Raw genomic sequence first — 16658 nt, 5'->3', positions numbered from 1 at the left:
TTTTTGGGGATGCCATTGTGTTGATTGCATAAAGATTCAGAATATTTTCAATTTATGATAAGTATAACAAGTTTAACTTACCAAACTGCTCAGGATAAAACAAGTATAGTAAGATGATCAATTTCCAAATCATGGAATGCATTGAATGGACAACCTATAATGTGGTCCATCCAGAATTAGACCTGGCACATAGTAAACACTAATAAATGCTTGTTAATTGACACGAAGCTTAAACAGATACTAAATGTGAACTGTAAGCTAAGACCAAAAGCAATAGAACTTTTAAAATTAAATTGGTTTAATTGCACAGTTTTGAAAGATGCCCCCATCCAAGATTCTTCTTCGACCAAAACCATATTTTAAACATTGATCTTCTTCTAATGATGCTATATGGCTAGGAAGTTTGGAATAATATAACTTTGTAAGGTACCAAAATGGCAGGTCACCAGCCTTGCAGATCAAGTTATTTTGGGGTATAAGAATAACTTGAATATCTTCATTTTTGCTATAACACTATTTGCTATAATACTTTAATACCTTTTATTTTTTTTCATCAAAGAGTAATCCTATGTAATTTAAACTGAAATGTCAAGACCAATGAATTGTCTCCTCCTGGAAGCTTTTATAAAACTTTTTTTTGACCTTGAAATTCTAGAGCTTGATGACTGTATTTCTGGGCAGGTTAAAATTATGGATACCCTTTCTAACTATTGGTGTATTCTGTTGATGTTCATTTTGCTCTCTAATTTCTATTTTTCTTCACCATTTCATTCATGATTTCTTGAAATGTTGTTATCTGGCTTTTTATTTTATTGTATTTTTCTTGGAGTCTAATTCATTTTGCATTGTCTTTCTGAAAGGTGCAGTGGGAATGTTAGATTTGAAGTCAGAGTGCCTCAGTTTTTATCCTAATAGTACTGTTTACTAACTGTGTAACCTTTGGAAAATTATTTCACTTCTTTGGCCTCAGTCTCCTCAGCTATAACATTAGGGAGTTTGGTTTTAGGTGTTCTCTAAGGTTCCCTCCCCACCCTTTAGCTCTAAATCTATGTTACTATGAACTGTCTTCAAGGTTAATTGCCTCGGTTTATATAGTCCTCAAGTATTCTTTAAATTTTGGTGCATCCTTTAACTTTGCTTTACTAATTCTTATTGCACATTTCCACTTTTGTATTCTGTTTCTGTCATTGTTTTTATGTCTATTATTTTATTAAAATTATCCAACTTTTTGCCCTAAACCATTTATTTTTATATTTATCTTTTTAAATTCCACTTTTGTTTCTTACTTCTCACTTTAATTATTTTGTTTATCTGAGAATTCTTTCAGTTTTTTCAATCCCATTTGGCAGCTTCAAATTATAATTGAAGTATTATTTTCATCTTCTACAGAAGCAACTAATATTAGTAATTCTTTACTCCATAGTATATTTTCACTGAATTGTGAGCTCTTTTTTTGTTCTTCTTCTGTTTCTTCACTAGCTGTTTGTGGGGTTCATCAAGAATTATTTATTTATTTTCTGTTGGGAGGCTTTTTGCTACTGCAGTTCATGTTTATTTAGTACATTTCTTTTCATTCTGAGGTGATGATGTAGAGGTGAATTTAGACATAACACAATCACTTCACCATTTGGAATTGTTGAACAGACATTATATTGGCTGCATGGTAACTGGCTTCTGTATGAGGCAATCTTAAAAAGCAACTCTGTCAAATAGGGGCATCTACCCCAAGTTCTTTTTCAGTCAGTTATTTTCTGGTAAGAGTTTGTTTGGGTTACATTTCTTTGACATTCCCTAAAATCTTTGATGCCATTTCCTAACTCCCCTTCCCAGAAGTCTGCTGGGCCCAGGTAGACGTTTCAGAGACATTGCGGCAAAGTAGAAGAGAACCAACTTAAAAAGTCAGAGAACCTGGTTCAAATTCCAGTTTTGCCGTGAACCACCTGTGGAACCTTCACTACATCTATCCATTGCTCTGAGTTGCAGTTTGCTTATTTCTAAAATGATGGAGTTGGATGAGATAATCTCTAAACTCCTTTCTAGTCTAAAGCTATTATCCCAAGTGAGGACCAGACCCTGGAAATTGTGATTAAAATAATGAGGGCAGATCTTGAGTTTGTTCATTTGTTTCTGTCATGTTGTTAGTTCCTTGTTTCTGTTTTCTTCTGTTTAATATTCATGTGCAATGTACCATTTCTATCATTTGGTCAGTGATGGAAGGAAAACCCACATCTGCAAGATCACAAATCCATTGATATATGGCACTGATAAGTTCTAGGTTAGAGAATTATAGATCATTAGAGCAGAAAGGAACTGTTGACAGCCCATAGTCCAACTTCCTCATTATACATATATGAAAACCAAGTCCTGAGATTCAGGAAATGAGTTTTCTAGTGCTATAGATCATTAGTGGTAGATCTAGGACTATAATGCAGACTTCCATTCTAGCGTAGTGCTCTGTCTCCTATAACACACTGTCCAAGGCTTGATGCTCACATGAGTTAGTGCATTTTATGTAGAGAAAAGCTTAGTTCTTTTGTTTCTGTCTCCCACCCCTGCTAACAATAACAGATGTTAAAAGGAAGCAGTCCATTATCAGTACATCATAGCGAGAACATCTCAGCCTTAGTTAGTCATCACCTTTAGTTGTCCGATGAGAGGTCACGTCACGTGTATAGACTGGAAAATATTTCTATGTGGGTATAATTATTTGAATTTGAAGGAACTTTTCCATCCTAGATGGTTCATTCTAGCTACATATTTTTAAGCATTCTACCCAAATAGTACAGTGTAAGCATAAAGTAAATTTTCATTTAATAAGTAATAACAAAGTCAATGAAGTATTTCATGAGAGTTTTTTGAGAAATTCAGGAAATTGTGTCCATGAGTCCTTAGTCACTTTCTAGCTGCTGGGTGAGTAAGCAGTCTTGCTCTGTTGAACTCCATTGAGAAAGGCAAAGTCTCTGAAGCTCACATCCCCTGGGGCTGACTTCAAGCAAGCCTTAGGGCCTAGAAGGATAGCCAATAGCAGATTGTGTAAAGCCTTTAAATCTGGGGATTATAGAGAAAGTTGACTTTGGAGAGAGGCTCTGAGATGGGAGAAAAAAAAATTAATAGTCTAATTGCTATCCAAAAAACATTCTATTGAGAATCCGAAGAATGCGAATGAGACACACAATAGAAGATGCTGTTAATGGCTAACAGTCTGTGTCTTGCCTACTTTGTGTGCCTCTGCTTTGTAGCACATATGGTATGCCTCCTGACCCACTGTTAGATAGTCTTCTGATACCATGGCACAACAGGATGGGTCAGAGGTGGCTCTGTAGGGGCATCCAGTGCATCTGCTGGGGTTTTGCTGCAAATCGGCAGGAAACTGTCCTACCTGTCACAACTTGCTGACTTGCTTTGGCAAAGACCTGCTTTGTAGGAATCCGGTTTTTGCCCCATCCAAAATAGATTCCAGGAAGCTTATGTGCATGGGAGGGGGGCCAGAAGGTTATAATAGAAAGAATAGATTCATTGAGAAGTAAAAATTGAGAGCAAATGAAGTAGGTGCAGGTTTACTAATCTTTTAAAGGTGTTAATGGATTCTGTGAATAGGAACTGGTATAAGGTGAATGTGAAATACACACATTTGATAGGTACATTTGCAAGAGATATATTTTCCTGGATATCATAATGAGTCCCAGTTTGTATCTATTTCTCTGCTCCTGGGGAGAGGTGGAATGGTAGCAGAAAGTGGGAGAAAATGGGCTTATTCAGTCTAAGGTAGTAGACAGAGCACTGGATCATATATTTAGAGCTGGAAGAGACCATAGAGTCCATTAAATATAGCCTCCTCATTTTACAGAGGAGGAAACTGAGGCACAGAGAAGTTAAATGACTTTGCCAGGGCCACAAAGCTTTAAGTGTCTGAGGCATGATTTGAACTCAGATCTTCTTGATGCCAAGTTCAATGCTTTATTCATTTACTCCACACTACCTCCTAGGATCAGAAGACCTAGGTTTGAATCTTAGTTCTGTGTCTCCTTAAACAAGTCATTGAACTCAGTTTCCTCATTCATAAATTGATAGGTACCAGATTAGATAAGCCCTGAAGTCCTTTCATAAAATCACATATTTATATCCGGAAGGGACCTTTGGGATGATCAAGTCTAAGTCTCTCTTCTTTTTTTAGAGAGACAGAAACCAAGACAGAGGAACTGACTTTTCCAGGTTGACATAGGTAGTAAAAGTAGCAGAGCCAGGACTAGCCCCCAGGTCTACTGACTTAAATTTTCACTACTCTGTTTCACTACTCAAGCTGTAGATCCCATGATCCTATGAAACTGAACTTTGCTCAGATGGCTATGGTGCTTGTTGCTCATGTAAATAAGAAGGTCTTGGCTTATCCTTGTGTTGTCTTTACACATCTTTCACTTCTTCCTGTCTAATGCCAATTTACTTGGTGCCTCTTCAAGGTGGTGGGATGAGAAGATGGGGGATAAGAGGAAAGGGAACATGTGCTCCCCCAGAATCTTGGTCTCTCCAGGGATGTCTTTCAGAAAAGAGGATAAGTTGCTGGAACTACTGGTATAATGTAGCTGAGAGAAAGAGAAGGAAGGGCTGCCTAGGGGGAAGGCAGCCAGGGAACACTGCCTCATGTACAATCATATTAAAAATATTTCCATATTAGTCATATTGTGAAAGAAGAATCAGAACAAAAGAGAAAAAACCAAGGGAAAGAAAAAATAGCATGTTTCGATCTGCATTCAGACTCCATAGTTCTTTCTTTGGACATGGATAACATTTTCCTTCTTTCTGGCCTTTCAGGTCAGGGAGATAAATAGAATGGATTGGGATGAAACCTAATAATCACCAAAGAAAATAAAACTGATGGTAACAGCAATTTGTGCAATGATCAGCTTTAATAGACTTGGCTGTTCTCAGCAATACAATGCTCTAAGACAATTCCAAAAGACTCAAGATGGAAAATACTATCCATGTCCAAAGAAAGAACTACGGAGTCTGAATGCAAATTGAAGCATGCTATTTTTTCTTTCCCTTGGTTTTTCCTTTTTGTTCTGATTCTTTCACAACATGACTAATGTGGAAATATGTTTAATATGGTTGTACATGTTAACCTATATCAGACTGCTTACTGTCTTGGGGAGGGGTGAGGGGAGGGAGTGAGTGAGAGAAAAGTTTGGAACTCAAAATCTCATAAAAGTGAATGTTGAAAACTTTCTTTACATATAATTGGAAAAAAATAAAATATTATTGAAAAAGAAAATAAGACTGATGAATAAGGTTCAGGTATATGAAAATCAGGCCAGAGGCACACCTTTTTTTCTTCTTGAATTTTCACCAGTTTTATACAAAGACACACTATTCACATATATACATACATTTTCTCCTGGAACTTTGTATTAACTTTTTGAGTTTCTCATCCTTTTAATTAAAAAGATTATTAACTGACAAGCATTTACAGCTATCCCTTCCACATCATGGGGTCTAGAGGTGATGCACACCCCCATGTGGAAAATCTGCATAAAATCTTTTGCACCCCCACCTTTGTACCATAGAAGAAGCTTGAATTTTTCTTTTTCTTTTATGGGGTACTTATAGTATCTTATTGTAAAGTTTGGGTTAAGTATTTGATTGTAGGCTCTGTGTCATCTATCTGCTGGTCTTTGCATATCATCTGTGACATCTGCAAAACTCCCCCAAAATCCCCATTTAATTTCTTATGCCAACCCACAATATATCAAAGCCATGATGAGGAAAGTCGCAGTATGGAAAGGATAACTGTATTTTTTCTCCCCCTCATCTTCTCCAATTAAAAGAAGAACAAAACCCTTTTAACAAATATGTAGGATTAAAAAAAAGAAATTCCCAAATTGCCCATGTTCAAGATGTACATTTCATTCTGCATCTTGAATTTATCACTGTCAGGAAGTGGGTAACGAAGATCATCTTCAGTCCTCTAACACAGTGATGTCAAATTCAAATGGAAATGGGGGCCACAAATCTATATGTAAGGATCCCTGTTGTCTCATCTTTCTTTATAAAAATCATCACAGGCAGTGGGTCACAGAATTAAAACTGGAAGTGATTTTAGAGATCATCCAGTCCAACTCCTTTAATTTTATAGATTTGGGAAATGGAGGCCCAGAGGGGCTAAGGATCTTGTCTAAGGTCACACAGGTAGTTAATGTCAGAGGAGGCATTTGAACCTGGTGCTCTTTCTATTTTACAACACTGTCCCTCTGACACCCTTTTTATTCTTAAACTCCGCTTGTTAAACACTTGATTATAGATGACATTGTTGGAAACACAAGAATGTGAACTAGAAGCCTAGTCCCAGTCCTTTGGACTCAAGAATGTTCTTTGGACATTCATGACCCATGTGTAGGATAGACAATTAAGTAAAACCTTTGAAAAAATACATTAATGAACAGTTTATGTTATATTAATTTATTCTTACAGAATAACAGACTCTCAGGAGCGCATTTTATAAATCATTTAGTCTTAACCCTCCTTATTTTACAAATGAGGAAACTGAGGGACACAGAAATGAAATGACTTGTTCAAGGTCACATAGCTAACTATCTGATTAATGCCTAGACTGAAGCACAGGTTTCCTAATTCATAGCGCAAGGATTTTTGGGAGCAAATATATTTAAATCTTTTCCATATTTTCTTCATAATTAAATACTAAGGACATTGAAGGTAAAGACTATGTCATCTATGCTTCCTATTTCTTTTGTATTTTCCTGTAGCACCTGGTACAGCACTTTACATATAATAATAAATATCAACTGACATAACAATGTAGAAATTGAAATGTAAACTCCCTTATAGGCTCCTTTATATGTATGGGAGGCAGTAGGAAAAAAGATGTCAATTTAGAGGCCAGGAGATTGGGCAGCTAGGTGGTACAGTGGATAGAGTGCCAAGCCTGTAGTTAGGAAGACTCATCTTCCTGAGTTCAAATCTGGCCTCAAACACTTACTAGCCATGGGACCCTGGGTAAGTCACTTAGCCCTGTTTGCCTCAGTTTCCTCATCTGTAAAATGAGCTGGGGAAGGATGGCAAACCACTCCAGTATTTTTGCCAAGAAAATCCCAAATGAGTCATAAAAAGTCAGACAAAGATGGGTTCTATTTCTGGTTCTGTTCATTAAACTTGTTTCAGATCTTGGGCAAGTCCCTTAGTGCCTCAGTTTATTTAGCTATAAAACAGATTAGCAATATTTGGTCTAACTACATCATTGGGCTGTTGTGAGGATAAAAAATGAGTTAGTAGAGGGGAACAGGGCATAAAAAAAGCTCAAGTGGCATAGAAGTAACATCTCAATATTATGATTACCAGAAGCAAAACAGATAAGGTAAGAGAAAAAAGGGGAGGAAGAAGAATTAGGCAGCAAATGTGAGAGTATAATGAAGGTGTAGAAAAATGAAAGGATGGTGATGGTTGTAGACTGTGATCACAGGCCAGGCCTTGAACTTCTTATAAAGTACTGACTGTGTGTGTCTGCCACTGCTGACTGCTGTGGATACAAATAACAAAAGGAAACAGTTTCTGTCTTCAAGGACTTCACATTCTATTGGGTGAGACTAAGCACACACAAATACATGTAGGTTAATATCTGTCATTCATCCTTCATTCTCAAAGAGGACCAGGACATCAGGGAATTGATGCCATGACTTGCAAGTGAATTGGATTTAAGTGAGGGAAAGCTGTGCAGAGTCACCAGCCTCACTTTCTCCTCCACAGCCATCTGGGTCCAGTGGCTAGATACAGATCAAGATGAATAGAGATGGTCCTGGATGCGATGGGAGACCTGGGCCTTTTTAAGTTAAGGTCTTTAACATGTTCTCAGTTCACCTGAGGCAGTGCCCATTTGCTAGGTAAGAAATAGGGCAGAGAATGGCCTCTTTACCTAGTGAAAAAAAATCACACAACATAAATTGTGCGTGTGTGTGTGTGTGTGTGTGTGTGTGTGTATGTGTTGTGGTGGTGGTGGGAAGGGCAACAGCAGCTATGAATCAGGTACTAAATTTACTGGGGAGAAGGAAGAGTGTTCTTTGAAGGTCCATAGATGAAAGCAATAGGGATTTGAACAGGAATGAGTGACCTTGATAGGAGAAGTGAAAGATACAGAGGGAAGTAAGGAGTATGCCAACTCCTCCTCCTGGACTTTTGTGTCAGGGAGTATGAGAGAAGGACAAGATTTGGAGATGGTGCCCAAAGAAGTGGTGGTTTTAGGAGAAAGTTAAGTTTAGGGGAGCACCAGAAGATGAAAAGAATGTGAGAAGAGGAGGTTTAGAAGGAAAGGGAATTTGTCAACAAAAGAGAGTTCCAGAAGACATCTTGGAAGAGGAGTGTGGAGGAAGATAGGGACTGTGAAGGTCTAGGTCTAGCTGGATAGAAATGAGAGAATGTGGGGAGGAGTAGGAGAAAACCTTTTTGTCTAGACCCAAAGTGGTTCTGAGGCATAGTACTTGGAGGCAGAAATTTGGAATATCATGTAGAGTTGAACCAAATTAATTCTAGGGTTCAAGGCAGGATAGTGAACAAGGGCCCCTGAAGATCTTGAATCTAAGGTAGACACCCTCCCTACCTCCACTCTCACTTGGTTATAGACAGAGGAGGAAGGGGGTGGATTGAACAAGAAACAAATCAACACTTGTAATTAATTATTGTTAAACTTTTATCTAATGTTTGCTCTGTTCAGTGTGTTGACCTTAGTGCAAGGTAGACCACTGAAAAAGGCGTTTTTAAAGTGCTTATTATGTGTTAAGATCTGTGGATGTAAATTAAAAAAAACAACAACAAGATAATCTCTATTCTCAAGTATTTCACTCTCTAATTGGGGGATGCAATACATAAAGAAATTTCAGCTGGTAGAAATGCCCATAAATTCCAAAGGTATACCTGCTTGGTGGACAGTAAGACCTTGAGTATATTAGTAGGTAGTATGGCAGTATCTAGGGGTCTTGAAGTTATAGGGGCAGGCCAAAAGGTAAGGCCTAGAGGACCTTACAATATAGTGACAGGGCAGATGCTAAGGTCTGGTCATCCTATCACTGGGATTAAAGTTGGTAATTCCCATCTTTATCTAAATAGGGTGAGTAGTCATGTCACTCATGTAGGGTGTTTTGATAGAGTTTGGATAGCATAGGAACAAAGGAAGGAGTAAAGGCAAGATAAAGTAGAAGGTCACCCCAGGTTTTATTGCCACTTGGACACTCCATGGAGTCTGGGTAGCCTAGGAGTGGAGAATGGGGTAAAGAGAAGTCAAAGGAGGCAGGCCATTTCTGGTGGCGCCAAGGGAGAATGTGAGACATAGTCTTTATCCTCAAAGAGGACACCCTTTACTGAGAGGGTGGGCAGCAGCTGGCATATACTGCGTTCATTGCTGATCCTACACAGATCTTGTACATCTCAAATGGCATGGGTCTCTAGGCCAGATAGTGCTATAGGGCAGTCTTCTCCCATAGGGATGCAAGCTCAGGGAGAAAAGTATGAAGGTCAATAAACTCTGCATGGGTTTTAACTAGAAGAGGGCAGCTGATGATGGGTAAGTTGGCATTCCACTGGGAGGAGGAAGGACTCCATCCTCCTCTCAGATGGTAGCTTCCTGGGCTTTTACTCAATCTCACTGTGCTAGCTCTTCAAGAGGAAGATATTCTATGTTCTGTTTGTCCATAAAATGTTTCCCCACACCTGGGAGTGTTAAGTGATGATACCAGCATGATGTCATCACCTACTGTAGCTGGTTAAGCCTGTTTGGAAATGCAGCTTCCAAAGCAGCTTTTGCTTCTTAAAAATGCTGAGGAAACTAGGGAGGTTGTTCAAAAAGCTGGATAATGAGAGAGTGGAAGCCAGCAGCAAGAACATCTGGTCACACCCAAAGCAGTGTTATGTGCTAGGGCTTGTGCTCCTTCCTGAATTATGTCCATGGAAACTGTTATGAGTTCTCGGGGAATGAATCAGGAAATAACATGAATATCACATTCTTGCTTTCTCATGTAAATACTTTAGGTGGGGGGTGGAGAGTCACTATGCAAATAGAGTCAGAAAATGAGCCTCATCATTTCATTTGTATTTTTTTAATACTTCTATCTAGTATTTTGGGTAGATCCAACCTTGGCCAACATGTCCTTATGTAACTCATAGATCAACATCCTCAGTTCTGGGTTTACATGTACCAAGCATGATGTGGGAGGCTCACCCTTAAAAATACCATTTCTTTGGCTTGTATTGCCTTCACCCATAGTTTACTCAGGGAAAATCACAAAATATGGCTCCTGTTTAGGTCTCCACATATGTGGATAAAGGGGCCTCCTATGGTTCTATATAAGAACTCAAGGTAAAAATGCAACTATGGGACAGACTTTACATCATTTAGAGAAAATACTGAAAATATAAGTCTTACAGGATGCAATAAACAAATACACAAAGTACATAAAGGACTCACACTAACCTGCAAATGATGAGTACAAATCTCTCCACTGATTTCTGTTTACCACTCCATTTTTTGGATTCTTTTGGGACAGGAACTAATCAAGTGGTTGCCAGGGGTCCAACTTCCTGATATTCCAGGGAGATTCTCTTTCCCCAGGAATTCATGTGATGCCAAGACTCAGAGTACCATCCTGAGATCTGGACTTTCTTTGTAAGGGAAATATACTTGGGATTGCTATAAAGGAAACACCTAGACATTCTTGTCAGTCCATCTTCAGACTCATACTGACATTGAAGGTCATGGTAATACTCTCGTGACTTAGACTCCCCCCAGGAGGGAAAATTAAGTTTACTAGGACAACATTGTCTCACTATCTCACAGTAACGATGGAGTATGTAGTGCAGATCTCTTGATTTTCCCATATCTTGGGTTTAGTTCTTTGGTTTTACTCTTCTCAGCATCAGGAGTCATGTGCATAAATAATACTCTTCTCTCTAAGAGGCACACTGCACATGAACTATCTGTCCATCAACATAAAGCAGAAATTTTGGATTTAAACTTAAGGCTGCTAAAAAGGCCACAATCAGGAATTCTTGCTACTTTTCTTTGTGCTTTTCCTTTCTACTGTTTCTCTAACCAAGAAATACCTGCTCAGGAGAACTTTCTTCCTCTAATAAGGAGGCTTGGGTTCAGGAACAGCACCATCTGGGAACTTCCATCTTGAGCTACATGGACAAACACATGTTTGGCTCTGCCAATGGCCTTCTCAGGACCTTCACCACTACCTCCACAGGCTGCCACCTCTTATTCAGTGAAACTCATTGTCAGGTCTCTGTTTGGTCTTTGGCCTGAGCTCAGAAAAGGCAAAAAAGGCAAAAGGTAGTCAGAAACTTAGAGTCTAGGGGCTTTCCTTCATCACGTGGGCATGAAAACAATGAGTTTAACATGTGACTTTGTCCCAAGGCTGCCATCAGCAGTTTTTTAGGGGAGCCCTGATCAGAATCAGTTCTTCTTTTAGCCCTCCTACATTCTCAGGATCTTTCAAAAAGAAAGGTGGATGAGGTAAATGGACCTGATGAAGATTCCCTTTTCCTGTCCAGCACAAAGGGGGTGTCTTCTCTTAACATTCCATCCCACAATAGTGGGAACCAATTCACCTTGGGAGCAGCTTTTGTCAATGAAACTCATCTTTCAGGAAATGCCAAAATGTATGTCCATAGCCTCTAAAGGAGGATGCAATCAGAAGTGACAAAGGCTTATCACCTTGTAGGTTCATCAGGTTGATCCAAAAAACCACATTATCAAGCCTCTACACTTGTTACCTCTTTTATTTTTAGTTTTATTTTACATATAAGACAAATGAAGTACAGAGAACTAAATACTAATATTCCAAGTTGTGACTGTATTGGATGTATTTCCTGTCTGTATACAGGTCACAACCAATAACCTAAGAACCTGCTGTATTGTAGGCACTGTGTTTTAGTAGACAGTCTTCATAGGTTGCTATGGTCAAAAATATTTAGCTTGTGATGAATCTCTGAATTTATCTGTACTGGTCATCAGATGATGGATATATAATCTTAGCAGAGTGTCTGGCACATAGTAGGCACTTAATAAAAGTTGATTCATTAATTTGATCTGTCACCAAGCCCATAGGAGACACATTTCCAGCCTAGGGAACCCACTAGAGAAAGTTCATGTCCACTGGCATAGTCTTCAAGAACCTAGGCTGGTATTCATATTGTAATGAGTCATTTGAGCCAGGGCAGGGTTCAATAATGACAGTTGTTTGCATTTATATAGCATTTTGTGATTACCAAGCACTTTTTCACCCTCTAAGCAGAGCAAGTATCACAATCACTATTTTACAAATGGGAAAACAGATTCAGAGAAGTTAGGTGATTTGCCAAAATGACAACATTACTGGTAAATCCTAGGCTAAATCTTGGCCCCCTTAGTCTTAGTTGGTACCTGACCTTACTGTTGCCTTCTGGTTCCCTTGCAGGAGTCTCCATCATTCTGTTCTTAGCTGAAACACTTCACTGATAGCATATTGCCAGTCTTAGCTGCATTCTAGGCTGCTGGTTTGGTTTTCTGTGATTCTAAGGTATAGAGAAAGGATCCTCAGGGCATTCTTGCTATCCAGAATTTTATCTTTAGGATCACAGTTTAATTTCCAGATAATGTTGCCTCCAGCTCAGGCAGCTGACATTAGTAGCCAAATATCTCACTTTTACTCTCTTTCAGCAAGAAGATGTGAGAGAGGTGTGAGAGAGGGCTGAGGGTGGTGTCTTGTCATACTCACCTTCTCTGGGGGCCTTATTCATTGATTCAGAAAAGGAAGTCTAAAAGGTAAAGAAACAAGGAGAAAGGAAAGAAAATTGTCTAGCCAAAGACAACTTGAGGAAGGGTTATGTTTTCACATGTGCAAAATCTGGCAGGTAGAGCCAAACAGTTATCAAATAAACTAAGACTGGGAAGTGAAACAATGAATAAATGGAGAACACAGTTGTTTATTCTGCCCTGAGGAGGGTTGTGCTTTTCAGGCCAAATTTCCAACAGTGCTCTTGCTTTGGCCTTCCTTTCTTCATGTGTAATTTTTGGCTTTGGGGTTTTTCCTTTACAACCTCCTACACGTACCCTTCCCTCCTCTACCTCTTTCTACGCACACGCACACACACACACACACACACACACACACACACTCTACTCACATGCAGATTTGTAGCTTTTTGCTCATGTCTTAGAGCAGTTTATAGCACTAGTTGGTAAGGGCACGTACATAGCACATATCTTTACATACCAAATGGATATTTTATTTTATTTCATTTTGTATTTTATTTTGTACTAGCAAAGGCTTCTCAGAGTGAGAAGAAAGCCATATTCCTTAAGACTTCATAAGAAGTTTTCAAGCTCCCCTTTCCCCAAAGTACTATTAATGATTTTAACTATCCACTCAATAGCTCTCTGAGGTGAAGTTACAGTTGTTATCATCAGATAGCCATTCACCAGGTAAGGAAACCTAAGGAGGCAATATGATTTATCAAAGGTGAGTGCCCCAGAAATGGTAGACTCACCTTCTGTACTCCCAAATGTCCCAGACATTTAAAAATATACGAACATCCTTCTTTCCCTAGCTTGTTCCGCTAGCTTTTTGGATGAAAACTGATTTTGCTGAAATGAGGGACTCCAAGTGAAGAAGCTCCCTTTATTAATGTAAATTGGTGCCTGTTCTGCAACTTATAGCCTTAGAAAGTTGCCTGATTCTGAGTTTAGTGACTTGCCCAGGGTCACACAGTCAATTGTGTGAGAGGTAGGACTTGAATTCAGGTCATCCTGACTCCAGACCAGTGCTCTATTAATTAGGCCATAATGCTTCTGTTTTTTTCTCTTTTAATTAAAGAAAACTCAAGAGTTTGAATGGCGATGTTATGGGATCAGGCAATCAGTCAATAAGCATTTATTAAGTGCTTACTATGTTCCAGTTGCTTTCAAGTCACACCAAGAGATCTAATTTGAATCCAGTGGAGCATGTAATTCTTAATTGGCCCATTGCTCAGTAGCTCAATCAATGTATACTTACTGAGCACCTACAATATGTGAGAAATCACTATCTCATATGTAAAGGGTATTAACAGGAAAGAGAACTCAAAAGAAAACATACACACCCAACACTTTCTCAATATATGATCATATATAAAATCATATATATATGACCATATATACAATGTTGTCATATATAATCATATGCATAATATGATCACATATACTATATATGTATGGTATATAACACGTAACAATATAATCAATATATAGTCATATATCATATGTGTAATGTGATCACATAACATGTACATGTACATTATATACACGCATATATATGTGTACCTATATACATGTATATTACATGATCATATACATACAATAGCAATTTTTTGGAGGTTTCATTCCTTGCATGGCAAGCACTTTCAATAACATCATAAAATAGCAAAAGCCCTAAAAGCTGAAACCTTAATCGCAATTCTTTGCAAAATGTATGTCTTAGTTGTCGTCTTTCCGTGTTCCCATCACTTTAATTCTTTTAGGTGTGGAGTCATTGAAGAACATACTTTTCAGAGCCAACAAATTAGCTAAGTACGGTATGATTTTTAATGTGGCAGACACAATTTCCCAACTTTCATTCAAGACTTACATACAATGTATCTTGTTATTGTCTGCTGGTCCAGTTTCTGAAGAAGATTCATGCTTTCACCATCTAGTGCAAAGCGCCTCCTCCCCTGACAATAAGACATTATAGAACTGGCCTTTTTGCGGAGGGCAGCTGAACAAGTAAGTGTAGGCTATTCCCGTGATGGGGTTTGGAGGCTGGTTATAATGGGAAGATTGAGAGACCCCTGGCATTTAGTTCAAGCTAAGCAGAATAAACACAACCATTAGTGCTTGTGTGGTTGTTTTGGGGATTTTCCAAGGGACCTCTGTAGAAGTTCGTTTTTGCATGCCCAACCTTCAAGCATCACTAACACCTGGGTGATGCCTGAGGCATACCAGCCAATAATTATAGGTCTATGTACTTCTTTCTTGACAGTCTGTCATCATTAGTTTCAATTGCTTGGTGTTTCTCATTACTGTGTACCACCCGCACCAGCTTCTTCATTAAGTGATAGGACAGATTCATCTTCATCTCCACCCCCCTTTTTTCCTTCCTCCCCCTTCTTTTATTCATCCCCCCTCACCCCAGTGAACCTCATGCAATGCAATTTCCTAGCAGACTCCTGTAGACTCTGGACAGAGAGACAGAGAGATAGACAGAGACAGAGAAAGAGAGACAGAGAGAAACAGAGAGACAGACAGAGAGACAGAGAGATAGACAGAGACAGAGACAGACAGAGACAGAGAAAGAAAATGACAGAAGCAAAGACACAAAGACAAAGCACAAGAGAGATAAAGAGTGAAATAGAGACGGAGAGAGACACAGACATAGCAAGTCAGACAGAAAGAGAGAGAAGAGCAAGAGAAAAAAAGGAAAGAGAAAAAGAAGAACTGAAACAGGGAGTAAGAAAGAGTGAATACAGACAAAAACTTATAGGAAAAGACAGAGACAGACAAACAAACATCAACAGAGAAACAGACATTTGAAGTAGCTGAATCAATCCCATTCTAAAAATATCCAGTGTTGAATGTAATACAGTCAAATTCTTCATAACTGATCAATCAATCAACCAGCATTTATTAAGCACCAACTATGCTAAGTGCTGAGACATCACTGGGATTGGAAGCATTTTTCTTTTAAGCATTGCTTCATGATTATTATCTTAAAGCAAAAACATCAAATAGAAAAAGTACAGAGATCACCAAAAGGCATATATATTTTGGCAGAAACAATCTATCCATCTTGAAATTTACCATAACCCTTTACCCAAATTTCCTTTCATACTGGAACTTATCTTGTAGGTTAAGAATCTATCAATACTCCCACTATAACCACCTTCTGGACACATGACTTGAATATCCTGTTTTGTAAATCTTCCTCTCTCTGCTTTGATGACTCATTGTGGTGTGAAGTTGACTCTTAGTTCTAGAAAATATATGCAAGCTAAACTTAACTTATGTTGACCAGTTTCTATCAACAGAAAATCTTTAAGTACGGATGGTTCCAGCATGGACTGAGTCTGGTTTTCAAGGAACAAACTCTTTATGTATAGAGAAGTTTATTACCAATAGATTGTCCACATGGTGATAAGGTCTTTGGCCTTCATAAAATGAAGAAAAACACAAAATGTACCTGTTTCCTTTATGCAGTGATGGTGGTAAAGTGGCAGAAAAGGAGGTGGAGGGTGCTAAAAATTAAATCACTTTTAGATATGACTCAAAATTTTATTTTAGCTGCTGGTGATTTTTTTCAATTTCTTTTAAATTTTATTGATGTGTTTTGTTTTTATATTTTAAACATTTTCAGATCATCTCTGTGAGGGCTTCCTTGTAACAAAATAAAAATAAGTAAGCAAAACTAACAATATTGTGGCATCATATGAAATTACCTGTATCCACCATTCCACATCTGTAGCACCCCTGACTTCTCCGTTTTGAAGTTTTTAAATTAATAGAAATCTATTTTCTATTCCTCCAATCCTCACTCCAATGGAAAAAAAGAGAAAAAAACAAATTCCCTTGTTTATTCCATTGTACATAATAGATATTATATGCAAAT

This window comes from Vombatus ursinus, unplaced genomic scaffold (assembly GCF_900497805.2).
Source record: "Vombatus ursinus unplaced genomic scaffold, bare-nosed wombat genome assembly UNPS02014791.1, whole genome shotgun sequence".
In the NCBI taxonomy this organism is placed as follows: Eukaryota; Metazoa; Chordata; class Mammalia; order Diprotodontia; family Vombatidae; genus Vombatus; species Vombatus ursinus.
Note: the sequence above shows the minus strand (reverse complement) of the source record.